This window comes from Bos mutus, chromosome 7 (genome assembly GCF_027580195.1).
Source record: "Bos mutus isolate GX-2022 chromosome 7, NWIPB_WYAK_1.1, whole genome shotgun sequence".
NCBI classification, from domain to species: Eukaryota; Metazoa; Chordata; class Mammalia; order Artiodactyla; family Bovidae; genus Bos; species Bos mutus.
Window position 1 is genome coordinate 84,501,302 of NC_091623.1, and position 17,380 is coordinate 84,518,681.

At 39.7% G+C, this 17,380-nt stretch overlaps 1 non-coding gene across 1 annotated transcript; it reads left to right on the forward strand.

Moving 5' to 3' along the window:
• Positions 1-11,672: 11,672 nt before the first annotated feature.
• On the forward strand, positions 11,673-11,791 carry LOC138988658 (5S ribosomal RNA). Its single transcript, XR_011464930.1, has one exon. It is a non-coding gene; the product is annotated as a 5S ribosomal RNA (ribosomal RNA).
• Positions 11,792-17,380: the final 5,589 nt, after the last annotated feature.

Here is a 17,380-nt window from a genome sequence, read left to right on the forward strand (position 1 = left end):
CCTACTCCTGTGTGTTCTTGCCTTCAATGTCCACAGCTATCAGAACTAGTGCATTTTCTTTTGTGGGAGCTCTCAGTGTCCTTTTATATATTCCATAGACACAGAGTCTGCCTAGTTGATCCTGTGGATTTAATCCACAGCTTGTAAGGCTGGTGGGAAGGTTTTGGGTCTTCTTCCTTAGCCACACTGATCCTGGGTTTCAATTGTGGTTTTATTTCCACCTCTGCATGTGGGTCATCCACTGGGGTTTGCTCCTTAGGCTGCCCTGGAGGATTTGGGTTTGCCCCAATGAGGGCCAGGTGTGGAGGTGGTGCAGCTGCTTGGGTCACAAGCGGTTCTGGCAGCACCAGGTATTCAGGGGAGTTGGCAGGTAGGGCAGCAGGAAATACAGTGCTCTAGAAGGGCATGGAAACCAGTATTGGCCCGTACCCTCCAGTATTCTTCCCTGGAGAACTCCCTTGACAAAAAAGCCTGGCAGGCCACAGTCCACAGGGTGACAAAGAGCTGGACACAACTGAAGTGACCCTGCATGCATAGACGCAAGACTTTTTTTTTGCCTGTGGCAGCTCTGCCCCAGTGAGTGTTGAGTGTGAAGGTGGTGCAGCTGCTTGGGTTGTGGGGACCCTGGCGGTGCCAAGTGTGTAGGGACATGGACTGCCTCCACTGCAGGAGTTGTGGTCCTATCAGTGTCTTTTTGTGAGCCTCTGGTAGCTGACAATCAGAAGGCCTCTTTGGCCAGTCTTTTCCATAGCTCCGCCCATTCAGGCACATAGAGGGGCCACCCTGGCTGGGGTCCTACTCTGTAGATTGGTGCATCAGGCACTTAAAGGGGCACACTGGGTGGGGTCCTACTCTGTAGTTCGGGTGTGTCAGGCACTTGATGGACCAGCCTCTCTATTGTTCAGCTGCAGATGCTGGCTTGTGGGGAGAGAGAGGCTATGGTAATGGCTCCACCCCCTACTCATGAGTCAGCAATATCCCCTAGCTCCCATGGCTGCCTGACTGCTCCACAGGCATTTCCCACCACGATCTTCTCCTTCACATCCCCTAATTCCATCTTTCCACAGTCACCAGCAGCCCTCACCCTGGGAAGCTCCACAATCCCTAAACTCTAGCTCCCAGCCACTGTGCCTTCTAGGGGACCTGTGTCCCTGTCTGAGGTATGTACGGCCGCAGTAAGGACTGTCTGATTCCCATTCCATTTAGGCTGCCACAGATCAGCTCTTTCACTCTCAGCCTTAAATGTTTCTCCTCTGACTCAGACAGTTGCCCCAGTGTGGGGATTAGACCTCTGTTTCAGTTTCTCCACCTGCTGAGGGCAGGTCCAGTCCTACTAACGCTCCTGTTTTCCCCCCACTTCCCACTTCCTACTGAGTTTTGTGTGATTCTTTATATTCTTTTCCGCTGGTCAGGTACTCTCGTCTGCTCTCAGCTGGTGTTCTGCATGCACTTCTGTGTCTGAAGGTGTATTCCTGATGTATCCATGGAGAGAGATGTACTCCACATCCATCCGCTCCTCCACCATCTTGTTCTTGGTCCATGTCCGACTCTTTATGACTCCATGGACTGTAGCCCACCAGACTCCTCTGTCCATGGGATTCTCTAGGCAAGAATACTGGAGTCAGTTGCCATTTCCTTCTCCAGGGAATCTTCCTGATGCAGGGATCGAACCTCTGTCTCTTATGTCTCCTGCATTGGCAAGCAGGTTCTTTACCACTAGCACCACCTGGGAAGCCCTTGTTCTCCATGGTGACTGTATCAATTTACATTCCCACCAACAGTGCAGGAGGGCTCCCTTTTCTCCACACCCTCTCCAACATTTATTGTTTGTAGATTTTTTGATGATATCGTTCTGACCAGCGTGAGGTGACACCTCATTGTAGTTTTGATTTGCATTTCTCTAATAATTAGTGTTGTTGAGCATCTTTTCATATGCTTTTTGGCCATCTATGTGTCTTCTTCAGGGAAATGTCTATTTTGATCTTCTGCCCATTTTTTAAATTGGGTTGTTTGTTGTTTTCATATTGAGTTGCGTGAGCTCTTTATTTTGGAGATTAAACCTTTGTCATTTGCTTTGAAAATACTTTCTCCCATTCTGAAGGTTGCCTTTTTGTCTTATTTATGGTTTCCTTTGCTGTGCAGAAGCTTTTAAGTTTAATTAGGTTCCATTTGTTTATTTTGTTTTCATTTTCATTACTCTGGGAGATGGGTCAAAAAAGATCTTGCTGTGGTTTATGTCAGAGTGTTCTGTCTGTGTTTTCTCCTAGAAGTTGATAGTGTCAAGTCTAACATTCAGGCTCTTAGTCCCTTTTGAATTTGTTTGCGTGTATGGCATTAGGAAGTGTTCTAATATCATTAATTTACATGCAGCTGTCCAGTTTTCCCAGCAGCACTTATTACAGAGTCGGTTTTTTTCCATTGTATAATGTTGCCTCCTTTGTTATAGATTATGTGACCCATAGGTGTGTGGGTTTATCTCTAGGTTTTCTATCAGGATTTACTCTTAACATCTTTCATATATAACATATAGCACTATTAATTATATTTATCATATTGTACATTACATTGTTAATACTTGTAACTGGAAATTTGTACCTTTTGATTGCCTTCGCCCAGTTTTCCCTTCTCCATCCTCATATGCATTTTGGAATCACCTAATGCAATTCCTTGAAAAATACTATTGGTATTAGAATTGTTAGGTAGGTAGAATAGGGAAAAGGAGTCCAAAATGGCGGTGGCTAAAAGACAAGGAAGGTCCGAGGACCAGAGTGAAGACTTCAGGCAGAACAAACAGAACAAACAGCACTCCTGGCTAAGCCCAATTTGCATAGGGCAGGCCCAGGTGGAGCACCAAATAGCCAGGAGTGCTGTTTGTTCTGTTTGTTCTGCCTGAAGTCTTCACTCTGGTCCTCGGACCTTCCTTGTCTTTTAGCCACCGCCATTTTGGACTCCTTTTCCCTATTCTACCTACCTAACAGAATTATGATTACATTGAACTTCTAGATTATTTGGGAAAGAATTGATAACTTTATTATGATAAATCTTCCCATTCTCAAAAATGGATTATCTTTTAAGTTAGGTCATGTTTTAATTATTTTAAATTAAATCTTATAGCTGTACTATTGCTTGCACATTTGTTATTAGGTATATTCTAAAGCTTTTGACTGTGTGGATCACAATAAACTGTGGAAAATTCTGAAAGAGATGGAAATACCAGACCACCTGACCTGCCTCTTGAGAAATCTGTATGCAGGTCAGGAAGCAACAGTTAGAACTGGAGATGGAACAACAGACTGGCTCCAAATAGGAAAAGGAGTTCATCAAGGCTGTATATTGTCACCCTGCTTATTTAACTTATATGCAGAGCACATCATGAGAAACCCTGGGCTGGAAGAAGCACAAGCTGGAATCAAGATTGCTGGGAGAAATATCAATAACCTCAGATATGCAGATGACACCACCCTTATGGCAGAAAGTGAAGAGGAACTCAAAAGCCTCTTGATGAAAGTGAAAGTGGAGAGTGAAAAAGTTGGCTTAAAGCTCAACATTCAGAAAACAAAGATCATGGCATCCGGTCCCATCACGTCATGGGAAATAGATGGAGAAACAGTGGAAACAGTGTCAGACTTTATTTTTTTGGGCTCCAAAATCACTACAGATGGTGACTGCAGCCATGAAATTAAAAGATGCTTACTCCTTGGAAGGAAAGTTATGACCAACCTAGATAGCATATTGAAAAGCAGAGACATTACTTTGCCAACAAAGGTCCATCTAGTCAAGGCTATGGTTTTTCCAGTGGTCACGTATGGATGTGAGAGTTGGACTGTGAAGAAGGCTGAGCGCCGAAGAATTGATGCTTTTGAACTGTGGTGTTGGAGAAGACTCTTGAGAGTCCCTTGGACTGCAAGGAGATCCAACCAGTCCATTCTGGAGATCAGCCCTGGGATTTCTTTGGAAGGAATGATGCTAAAGCTGAAACTCCAGTACTTTGGCCACCTCATGTGAAGAGTTGACTTATTAGAAAAGACTCTGATGCTGGGAGGGATTGGGGGCAGGAGGAGAAGGGGACGACAGAGGATGAGATGACTGGATGGTATCACTGACTCTATGGACGTGAGTCTGAGTGAACTCTGGGAGTTGGTGATGGACAGGGAGGCCTGGCGTGCTGTGATTCATGGGGTCGCAAAGAGTTGGACACGACTGAGCGACTGAACTGAACTGAACTGAAGATACATTATGGTATCTTTTTTTTTTTTCCTACTGCAAATTATAATTGGTTAGAGTTAGTATACAGGAGCTATTGATTTTTTTTTTTTTTTTTTTTGGTCCTGTAAAACCTTGACTTTCTTGAAGTCAAATTTATGTTTTTGTTTTTAATTACTTCTGGATTTTGAAACAGAGTAAGAAAAGTTTTTCCCACTTTTTCCAATCATGCTGAATTTTCATCCATTTTTTTTCTAATACTTGTATGGTTTCATTTTTAACTTTTAGAACTCTGATTTGTTTGGAGTTTATCCTGGGGTGTAGTATAAGAAACTGATCAAGTTTTATCTTCTCTATGATAGTCTAGTGTACCAACACAATTTTTTCCTTAAAGCCCATCTTTTCCCTGCTGATTTGAGATAGTACATTATTGAAAACTAAAATTTTGCATTTCTGGATTTTCTCTTTTGTTCCATTGGCCTGTGTCTAGTCATGCATGGTATCATGCTGTTTTAATCATAGAGGTTTTATCTCAAGTTTTCACATCTGGTAGGTGTGTGTGAGATTTATTTTAGCATGCCTTGGGTCCTTTCTTTCTGAAGTTACATGTATATCTTCAGTTGTGGGCTATGTTTAATGTTCGTTTTTCTTCCCCCTACTTTCCCCTCACTAATTTTCTTATGTAGTTTCTTCTTTTCCATTCTTTGTTTCCCTGTTCTGAGAGTTTCTGGCCTCAGATTCCTCCTTTAGATGTATCTATTCTGCAACTCAGCCCATTTATTGAGTTTTTTTTTAAATATCAAAAGTTTAATTTCTATTAAGATGTGATTTTTCATAGCCTGTCCTTTTTAGTTAATGGTTATGTTATCCTCATACTCTTCTAAGTATGTAAAACATTTTGTTAATAAAAAAATCCTGTCATAATTGCTTTCCTGAGTCTATTTCCTTGGAATTAGCAGTCCTGTTTGCAAAGTTTCCCTCTCTCAGGTTGTTGATGTTTGGTGAACCATCCCTGTGTGCTTATCTTTAGTTGAGTGACCCTTAGTGTCTGCCTGTTCTGTGCACAGAACATTTGTCAGATTGGGTGGGAACCACAATTACTGCTTTACCGAGGAGGACACCTGGGGGATGATATGGGCATGAGTGAGCCTGGCCCACTAGCAATGTTCCCCTTCTATCTGGGATAGCACCTGTCTCTCTTACCTAAGCATCCACAATCACTGCTCCTCCCTGGAGGCAGACACCTTCATGCTGATGCTTGGTGGTAGTGGGAATGTGCAGGCTTACATCTGTATTCTTATTACCAGGTCTCTGTTAGTCACCACTGACTCAGGACTTCTCTGGCCCTGAGTTTTCTCTATGAGTGAGAAACATTTTTTGCTTTTCCACCCTTTCCTTTTTTTCCCATCTTTTTTTTTTTGGGTGTGGGGGGGTGTGAGTTGTTTTTGTTTTATATCCTGGCCAGTGGCATCCTTTTGTGGCTTTCAGCTTTCTCTCTATTTTTTTGCCTTTCATGGATTCTTCACATTTTGTAGTCAACTAGAGTGTCCTTTCTTGTTTTAAACTTAAGCATATATTAACAATTTTGCCAACATTTTTATGGATTTGCTCCCAAAAGAGAAGACTGTGGCCTTGATTTAGTTTATCATCTTAAAAGTGAAACTTCATTTTTTTCTTTTATTTCCTTTTTGAAATTTTGAAAAGAGTTTTTATTAGAAAAATTAAATTATACCCACCCTCCAGAGTCATATTTATATTAAAGAATAGATTATTACAGTTTATGGTTTATATTTGTATATTTGCACTTTAATAAAAAGTATAGCAATGAATTTTTAAAAAATAGGACATAGAGTAAAGGATAGATGTTGCCATTCTGTCAAAGATTCTTACATTATTTACAGTCTGGGTCCAACTTTAAAAATGTATTCATTATGTAAAAAGCTATAGAGAAGTATCTGGCAGACTCTGCTGTGCTCATCACCTATTATCCACTAACCTGCTCTATTTATTATACATCAATATCCTGCCATATTTTCTTTAGATGAAAAAATAATAGGGACTTCCCTGGTAGTTCAGTGGTTAAGACTTTGCCTTCCAATGGAGGGGTGCAGATTTGGTTTCTAGCTGGGGAGCTAAGATCCCATATGCCTCACAGCCAAAAAACCAAAATTTAAAACAGGAATAATATTGTAGCAAATTGAATAAAGACTTTAAAAATGGCCCACATGAAAAAACCTTAAAAAATAGATAGGATATTACAGGTACAGTTGAAGTCGCTTAGGTGCCCTTATTCTATTCTCTTCACTCCCACTGATAACAAACCACTGACAGGGATTATTTTGGTTGTCTTTATTATGTTTTGTTACAATCATCACATATGACTGTACCAACAGACAATGTATAGTATGTATTTTCAGTGTTTTAAAAACTTGATATAAATGATACCATATTGTACATATCTTTAAGGGAGTTGCTTTTTAAACCTAATCTTAGGTTTTTTTGGGGATTTAGCTATGTTAATCAGAAAAGGCAATGGCACCCCACTCCAATACTCTTGCCTGGAAAAATCCCATGGACGGAGGAGCCTGGTGGGCTGCAGTCCATGGGGTCGAAAAGAGTCGGATACAACTGAGCGACTTCACTTTCACTTTTCACTTTCATGCACTGGAGAAGGAAATGCAACCCACTCCAGTGCTCTTGCCTGGAGAATCCCAGGGACGGGGGAGCGTGGCGGGCTGCTGTCTCTGGGGTCACACAGAGTCGGACACGACTGAAGTGACTTAGCAGCAGCAGCAGCAGCCATGTTAATACATGTAGTTCTATTTCATTCATTTAATGTTTCCATTCTGTGAATAGACTACAACTCTTTATCTTTTTTTTTATTTGCCAATGGTCATTTAGAAGGTTTCCAATTTTTCTTTATTATAAACAGTGCTACTGTGATTGTTCTTTAAATATTATTTTGTGCATACACTCTCTAGTATATACTTGGAAATGTTAACTGCTGGATTACAGGATATACACATCTTTAACTTAATTAGATTTTACCAAATTGCTCTTCAAAGTGATGGTGCCAATGTGTACTTCCTCTAGAAGCATATAAAGACCCTGCTTCCCCAGGAACTCATCAACACTGGGTGCTATTGAACTTGTTCATTACTGCTACCCTTATGAGGGTGGAATTGTACTGCAATGTAAATTTAAGGAGCATTTTTCTAGTTATTATGAAGTTGAGTAACCTTTCATCTTATTATTGCCCATCAGGTTTCATTTCTGTGTTTTGTGTGTTCATACTTTTGCCTAGTTTTTATTGAAATGTCTTTTTTCTTATTAAAAATTTCTTTATCGGGTCCAACATACTAATACAATTTTATGTGACCATAAACATCTTGCCTCAGATTGTGGCTTGTCTTTTCACTTTACTTATGGAATCCTTTGAAGATACCATAAATAAAAAAACTTATTTTTAAAATGGATACTATAGTCACATGGTTAACACTCTTGTAAATATAAATGAAATGATTTTCTTTCAATCATATTCTCCATCTGTCTAGCCCTCCAGTACTGTTATTTCCTTCCTTCTGGATTTCTTTGTGCAGAGACAAGCAAGCAAGTACAAATATCTCCCTGAATATAAAACGTACTCAAATTTATTTCTCTTTCCCTTTATGGTTTGTATTTGTAGTTACTTGTTAAGAAAACTTTTTTACTCTCAGTTGTACAGGTATTTTATTTTTTGCAATGAGGTATCACTTCACACCCATCAGAAGGGCCATCATTAAAAAATCTACAAACAATAAATGCTGGAGAGGGCATGGAGAAAAAGGAACTCTCTTGCACTATTAGTAGGAATGTAAGTTGATAAACCACTATGGAGAACAGTGTGGTGGATTCTCAGAAAACTAAAAATAGAACTACCATACGACCCAGTTATCCTACTACCAGCCATATAACCAGATAAAACCATAATTCAAAAGGATGCATGCACCCCAGTGTTCATTGCTGTGCTGTTTGTACTCGCCAGGATGTGGAAGCAAGCTAAATGTCCATCAGCAGAGGAATGGCTAAAGAAGATATGGTATATGTATACAATGGAATATTACTCAGTCATAAGGAATGAAATTGGATCGTTTGTAGAGATGCAGATTGACCTAGAGACTGTCATACAGTGAAGTAAATCAGAAAAAACAAATATCATATATTAATGCATATATGTGGAATCTAGAAAAATGGTATAGATGATCTTATTTGCAAAACAGAAATAGACACGGACATAGAGAACAAACATATGAACACTAAGGGGAGTTTGGGATGAATGTGGATATTGGTATTGACATATATACACTATGGGTGAGGCTTCCCTGGTGGCTCATATGGTAGAGAATCTGCCAGCCAGTGAAGGAGATGGGGGTTCAATTCCTGGGTCGAGATCTCCTGGAGAAGGAAATGGCAACCCACTCTACTATTCTTGCCTGGGAAATTCTATGGACAGAGAAGCCTGGTGCACTACAGTCCATGGGGTGGAAAAGAGTCAGATATGACTTAGCGACAAAAACCACACAGACACTATTGATACTATGTATAAAATAGATAACTAATGAGAACCTACTATATAGCACAGGAAACTGTGCCTACTCAATGCTCTGTGATGACATAGATGGGAAGGAAATCCAAAAAAGAGGGGATATACATTTTTGTATAGTTGATTCACTTTGCTGTACAGTAACACAAAATTATAAATTAACTATAATAAAAATGAAAAAATGTTTTGACTGGAAAAATTATTGAAGTATAGTTGATTTACAATGTTGTGTTAATTTTTGCTGTTACAGCAAAGTGATTCAGTTATATACACACATATATACATACATACATTCTTTTTCATATTCTTTTCCATTATGGTTTATCACAAGGTATTGAATATAGATACAGTAGGGCCTTGTTGAGGAGAAGGCAATGGCACCCCACTCCAGTACTCTTGCTTGGAAAATCCCATGGACGGAGGAGCCTGGTAGACTGCAGTCCATGGGGTCGTGAAGAGTTGGACACGACTGAGCGACTTCACTTTCAGTTTTCACTTTTCTGCATTGGAGAAGGACATGGCAACCCACTCCAGTGTCTTGCCTGGAGAATCCCAGGGACGGGGGAACCTGGTGGGCTGCCATCTATGGGGTCGCACAGAGTCAGACATGACTGAAGCGACTTAGCAGCAGCAGTAGCAGCAGCAGGGCCTTGTTGTTTTTATCCATCCTGTATATATTAGTTTCCACCTGCTAATACCAAACTCATAATCCATCCCTCCTCTACTCGCCTCCCCCTTGGCAACCACAAGTTTGTTCTCTATGTCTGTGAGTCTGTTTCTGTTTCATAGATATATTCATTTGTGTCGTATTTTGGATTCCTCATGTGAGTGATATCATATGGTACTTGTCTTTCTCTTTCTGACTTCATTTAGTATGACAGTATCTAGATCCATCCATGTTGCTGCAAATGGCATTATTTCATTTGTTTATGGCCAAGTAGTATCCCATTGTAGAAGAAGCACCACATCTTCTTTATCCATTCATCTGCTGATGGACATTTAGGTTGTTTCCATGTCTTGGCTACTGTGAATAGTGCTGCTATAAACATAGGAGTGCATACATCTTTTGAACTAGAGTTTTGTCTGGATATATGCCCAGGAGTGGGATTTCCGGATCATATGGCAACTCTATTTTTAGTTTTTTGAGGAACCTCCATACTGTTTTCCATAGTGGATGCACCTGTTTCCATTCCTACCAACAATGTAGGAGGGTTCTCTTTTCTCCACACACTTTCTAGCATTTGTTATTTGTAGATTCTTTAAGGATAGCCTTTCTGACTGGTGTGAGGTAGTACTTCACTGTAGTTTTGATTTGCATTATACGCAGGTCAGGAAACAACAGTTAGAACTGGACATGGAACAACAGACTGGTTCCAAATAGGAAAAGGAGTACGTCAAGGCTGTATACTGTCACCCTGCTTGTTTAACTTATATGCAGAGTACATCATGAGAAATGCTGGGCTGGACGAAGCACAAGCTGGAATCAAGATTGCCGGGAGAAATATCAATAACCTCAGATATGCAGATGACACCACCCTTATGGCAGAAAGTGAAGAGGAACTCAAAAGCCTCTTAATGAAGGTGAAAGAGGAGAGTGAGAAAGTGGGCTTAAAGCTCAACATTCAGAAAACTAAGATCATGGCATCCGGTCCCATCACTTCATGGGAAATAGATGGGGAAACAGTGGAAACAGTGTCAGACTTTATTTTTTTGGGCTCCAAAATCACTACAGATGGTGACTGCAGCCATGAAATTAAAAGATGCTTACTCCTTGGAAGGAAAGTTATGACCAACCTAGATAGCATATTGAAAAGCAGAGACATTACTTTGCCAACAAAGGTCCGTCTAGTCAAGGCTATGGTTTTTCCAGTGGTCATGTATGGATGTGAGAGTTGGACTGTGAAGAAGACTGAGCACCGAAGAATTGATGCTTTTGAACTGTGGTGTTGGAGAAGACTCTTGAGAGTCCCTTGGACTGCAAGGAGATCAGCCCTGGGTGTTCTTTGAAAGGAATGATGCTGAAGCTGAAATTCCAGTACTTTGGCCACCTTATGTGAAGAGTTGACTCATTGGAAAAGACTCTGATGCTGGGAGGGATTGGGGGCAGGAGGAAAAGGATATGACAGAGGATGAGATGGCTGGATGGCATCACTGACTTGATGGACGTGAGTTTGAGTGAACTCCAGGAGTTGGTGATGGACAGGATGGCCTGGCGTGATGCGATTCATGGGGTCGCAAAGAGTCGGACATGACTGAGCGACTGAACTAAACTGAACTGAATAATTACCAATGTTGAACATCTTTTCACGTGTCTATTTGTCATCCATGTGTCTTCTTAGGAGAAATGTCTCTTTAGGCCTCCTGCCCTTTTGTCAGTTGGGTTGTTCCTTTTTTTGTTGATTTGCATGAACTGTTTGTGTATCCTAAAAATTTGTACAGATATTTTGTTTTCTTCTAAAGGTTTTACAGTTTTGCTCTAACTTTATCTTATCATTTTTTAAAATTATGTTTATTTATTTTTAATTGATTGACTGCTTTACAATATTGGTTTGATTTCTGCCTTATATCAACATGAATTAGCCATAAGTGTGCCTATTTCTCCTCCCTCTTGAACCTCCCTTTCACCTCCCACCCTTTTCCACCCCTCTAACTTTATCTTGTCTTCATATGGATAGTTAATTATCTTAGAACCGCTGATTGAATTGCATATGGTTTCTCCCTGACTTTTTATTTTGTTTTTATTTTTGCTGCTTTGCATGGCATGGTGGGATTCTAGTTCCCCAACCAGGAATTGAACCTGCACCCCCTGCAGTGGGAACATGGTGTCTTAACCACTGGACTGCCAGGGAAGTCCCTGTCTCTGATTTCTTTAAAAAGTCTGCTTCTTGTCTATGGCCATACTACCCTGAACGCGCCCGATCTCATCTGATCTCGGAAGCTAAGTAGGGTCGGGCCTGGTTAGTACTTGGATGGGAGACCGCCTGGGAATACCAGGTGCTGTAGGCTTAAAAAAAAAAAAATTAAAAAAAGAAATTTAAAAAAAAAGTCTGCTTCTTGTGTTGTGTATTTGGCTTATCTATTTATCTATCTATATCTGTTTCTGGCCTTTCTATTCACTTCCATAGGTGTATTTATTCATTCTTCCAGCAATATGACTATATTTTAATGGCTCTAGCTTTGAAAGAATTTGAAAGAATTCTTTGAAGGAATTCTTATCTACCATTTCCTACCCCTCTGGATCTTGGCTATTCTTCGTTTTATTTGAATTTGATTGGAAGTTCATAAAATTTATAGTCAATCTGGGGGAGAACTTCCCAGTCATGAATACATCATCATTTGTATGTCTTTCAAATGTCTTTTATAAATATACAATTTTCTCCATAAAACATGTGCATACTCTTTGGTTGTGTCTAACTCTTTGCAACCCCATGGACTATACAGTCCATGGAATTCTCCAGGCCAGAATACCAGAGTGGGTAGCCTTTCTCTTCTCCAGTGGATGTTCCCAACCCAGGAACTGAACTGGGGTCTCCTGCATTGCAGGTGGATTCCTTACCAGCTGAATTACCAGGGAAGCCCGATTTGTTGCTGACCCTAAAGAGAAGAGTTTAACACACCTAAAATATGATGGAGGATGTATTTATTAATTATGATAATATTAGATGTTGTAATAGGCCTCAAAATCTCTGTCTGCAGCAGAGAGTGAGTTTATTTCTTGCTCAGTTAACTTTCATGTCATGTATTTCTGGTGGGTGGCCAGTTCTCTAAATGATCACACAAAGGATCCAAGTTCTCTCAAAAATGTGGTTTCAAGACCACCGCAGAAGTGGAAGGAAGGTGGAAGGGTCATACATAAGAGAATTTCACACATCAGGCCCGGAAGTGGTGTGCACCACTTATGCGTATGTTCGTATAACCAGAATTCAGTCATACGGCCACACTTAACTGCAATGGAGGCTGGATTCTGTAGTGGACAGGTGTCCAGTACACTGGAAGGAAAGAAGAGGAAATGAGGTTTCTGAAGAGCCAGGTAGTTTTTGTCAGTCTGCCCTTCTATATGGGCGTCCCTGGTGGCTCAGATGGTAAAGAATCCACCTGCAGTGTGGGAGACGTGGGTTCGATCTCTGTGTAGGGAAGATCCTGGCAGAGGGCCTGGCAACCCACTCCAGTATTCTTGCCTGGAGAATCTCATGGACAGAGGAGCCTGGCGGGTTAGAGTCTATGGAGTCACAAAGAGTTGGGCACGGCAGAGCGACTAAGCACACACAGCCCTTCTATATACCAAAGATCTATTTCAATCTTCGTTACACATGTAACATGGTAACCTCTTCCCAAGGGATGCATGCCAGGGCACATCTAATTGCTCCTTCTAGATCAACTACCAGGAGATATCTGGGAGATGTGCAGGCTGTCCTTTGGGTCCTGATGTAGTATGATGTGGGCTTCCCTGGTAACTCAGATGGTAAAGAATCTGCCTACAATGTGGGAGACCTGGGTTTGATCCCTGGGTTGGGAAGATACCCTGGAGGAGGGCATGGCAACCCACACCAGCATTCTTGCCTGGAGAATCCCCATGGATAGAGGAGCCTGGCGGGCTACAGTCCTTGGGGTGGAAAAGAGTTGGACACAACTGAGTGACTAAGCACAGCACAGTAGTGTCATGTCATCCGATGATCTGTGAACTCATAAGACAAGTCCCAGCCCTCCCCTTTCCTCAGCAAATGACTGGAGGTGAAGCAAGTGCAGGATGGAGCCCTACATGAATTTCTCTGCAGAAAAGGAAGGACAAGGACCACACAGCAGTCCCTGCTCAGCTGCAATGATGAGATGCCACCAGGCAGACACCAAGAGGCCCCTTGTCCACTCAATTTCAAGTGCCAGTAATTGAATCCAGAGGACATTACTAGAGATAATTCTCAAAACTTACTTAATTAGTTAAGGTTTTGCTAATTAATTTTTTTTATTTTAGAAATCATAAATGGGTGTTGAATTGTATGATGTGTTTTTTTCTATATCTACGGGGGGGGGGAGTCACAGATTTTTCTTCCTTAATATGTTAATGTAGAGAATTGCACTAGGAGCTTAGAATTTATTGATACTTGTTATTACTGGGATATGCTCTTCTTGGTCAGGAGGTTTTACCTTCTAGAAATCTGATTTGCTAGAGTTCTATTTGGAATTTTTCTGTCTATGGTTCATAACTGAGATTGGCTCATACTTTTTATTCTTTTACTGTTCTTGTCTGACATTGGTTTTAAGAGTTTACTAGTAACATAAAATGAATTGAGGAGCTTTTCCTTCTATTTTCTGAAACATTTTGTATAAGATAGAAATGGCTCTTAAACTGTTGGGGCCTGGTGTTTTTGGTTTTGTTTTTGTGAATAGATTAACTATTGACTTGCCTTCTTTTATAGGCTTTTCAAGTTTTCCATTTCTTCTTGAGTTCATTTTGGCAAATCATCTTTCTAGGAAATGGTCCATTTCATTTATGTTTTCATATAGATTGCATAAAGTTTTTTGTAGTAATCTGTTATGTTTTAAAAAAAACCTCTGCTAAGTCTGTGATAATGATGTCTTCTTTTTCATTCCTAATATTGTTTATACTCTCTTTCCTGATCAGTCTTGCTGTGGGTTTGCTATTTTACTGGGTTTTGCAAAGAATATCTTTTGGTTTTATTAATCCTTGTTTGTTTTCCATTTTAAAAATGTTTGCTGTTAGCTGTCCCTCCTCCCCACCCTGCTTTTTGCCTTCTGTTTTCTTCAGGTTTACTCTGCTGTTCTGTTTGTAATTTTTGAGTTGAATGCTCAGACCTCTGATGTCTAAACTTCTGATTATTTTCTAATATAGGCATTTTCCCTAAGGCAAATATATCCTTCTATCTGTGGTTATATGTGCATCATACAAGTTCTGATATATACCTATAATAGATATCAAATAAATATATATAGATGTATCCCTAATCGTTTAATTTGTAATAGTTTCAAAATTATAATGTCCATTATAATTTCTTCTTTGACTTGTGAATTATTTATAATTACACATTTAAGCCTCCAAATGTGCAGATTCTTATCTTTTCTGTTATTTATTTCTGTTTTACTGCTTTATGATCAGAGAACATTTTATAATTTTGATTACGTGGTATTGAAAAGCTTTTCTGTGGCATTGTACCTGGTATATGTTTTTTTGTGAGGCTTTGTGTGAGTTTGAAAAAGATTTTGTTTTCTTTAATTCCAGGGTTCTACATACATGTATCAGTCAAGCTTATTTGTTGTATAGTTCAAATCTTCTACCCCTGTCAGTTTTTATTTGCTCAAGACAATTACTGTGAGAGTTAATGTTAAAATCTCCTGGAATGGTGGTAGATTTTCAGTTCCTCCTTGTAATACTATCAAATTTATTTATGTATTTTGAGGGTATGGTTTTAAAAGTTGTTTTATCTGCCTGGTGAACAGCAACTTTTATCATGTAGTAACTGTCTTTATTCTTATTATTTGCTTGAAAGTCTATTGTCAGGTATTAATATGACCAGAACAGTTTTTAAAAAATTTTCATTTTATATTGGAGTATAGTTTTTTACCAGCACTTAAAATGTGTAAAATATCATGTAGGAAACGAGTTGCCAGTCCAGGTTCGATGCATGATGCTGGATGCTTGGGGCTGGTGCACTGGGATGGCCCAGAGGGATGGTATGGGGAGGGAGGAGGGAGGAGGGTTCGGGATGGGGAACACATGTATACCTGTGGCGGATTCATTTTGATATTTGGCAAAACTAATACAATTATGTAAAGTTTAAAAATAAAATAAAATTAGAGAAAAAAAAATTTTACTAAAAAAAAAAAAAAAATTTTTAGATAGCTCAACAAATCTCAAAATAACAGAAAGGAGGTTTTATTCCCATTTCCTCTGAGAAAATCCAGAAGGTTAAATTTGTAACTTAGCAAAGATTTGAACGAAGAATTCAAAATCATTTTCTGAACCCTAAACTCTTACTCTTGCTTCTCCTGTTCCCAAAGGTAAAAATTCTTACTGATACATAGAAAAAACTCTCCTAGCACAGAAAAACATCTGACTCATCAAAGGATAATCAAAAAATGACACAAGTATATGGAATAGTTGGACAGTCATTTAGACTAAATTACATCCATCTTTAAGTAGTTGTTCAGTCATTAAGTCGTGTCCAACTCTTTTGTGACCCCATGGACTGAAGCACATCAGGCTTCCCTGTCCTTCACTGTCTCCTGGAGTTTGCCCAAATTCATGCCCGTTGAGTAGGTGATGCTATCTGACCATCTCATCCTCTGCGCTCCCTTCTCCTTTTGCCTTCAGTCTCTCCCAGCATCAGGGTCTTTTTCTGGTGAGCTTGTTCTTCACATTAAGTAGTTGCCAGATGGTTACTGAAGAGCCTCAAGAAAGATAGGTATTCTAGTGACCAAACCGGGGTTAAAATATCCAGTGTGTGCTCAGTCACTCAGTCGTGTCCAACGCTTTGTGGCCCCCTGGACTATAAACTGCCAGGTTCCTCTGTCCATGGAATTTTCCAGGCAAGAATACTGGAGTGGGTTGCCATACCCTACTCCAGGGGATTTTCCCAACCCAGGGATGGAGCCCACGTCTCTTGCACTCCTGTATTGGCAGGTGTATTCTTTACCATTAGCGCCACCCCTTGCCCTAATATAAAGCCCTAGGAACTAAGTCATTACATTTTAAGTGGTAAGCAGCATTTCACTACTCATAATTTTGATTCAGTGATACAATTACTAATAGAGCCATCTCATAACCCATTTCTACTAGTCATAACTCCAGAATAAAATGGAAATATTTCTTATATTGTCTCACATACTATTACATTCCATTTCAAATATTCTTTCATTCAGTCTAAGCAAAACTAAGTTGGTCAGTAGCACATTTGTCAAGGCAAAAGTTTCAGTTTTATGGTACAGATCTAGAGAAATAAAATGGAGTTCTTAAATCTGAATACACTACTAGTTTTCCTAATGATTAACTAATTATTGCTTATGGAGAAAAATGAATTTATTCATTCCAAGTTAAAAAAAAAACCTAAAAGTGGATCTTTTTTCTCCCTTTAAATTAAAAAAAAATTACAGGAGAAGTTTGCATTTCTCTTTTATAATGAATTACTGACAAATTCCTGACTCAGCAATCAAAAATTGAAATTCAGAATTTAAGACAAAGAAGCTAAATCATGTACATATTTAATTAAGAAACTAATAATGGAATATTATCCAAATGAAAAGCACAAGGTCAATTATCATGTTCCATATTTCAGAGAAGAGGCATTAAGGATTTATGCCATAAGTTAGGATGCTAAGTTCAAGAGTTTGGTCCTTTTTTTCAAAGAGACTACACCTCTTAAAATGCTCCTCCTCATATCTTAGGGATTATTTTTTAAGCATTTGGTGTCTTACTGTACAGAAATATGCAGTAAATCCATATCCAAAGTGCAAAATCATAATAACCACGTGTTTTCCACTGAAAATGGTAAATGCCTCCCTGGACCCTCCTCACAGTGGTTCCTGTGGACCACAGAGGTTATGAACCTCCAGTGCTTTGTCTCCACCTAGCTCTGTTGGAAG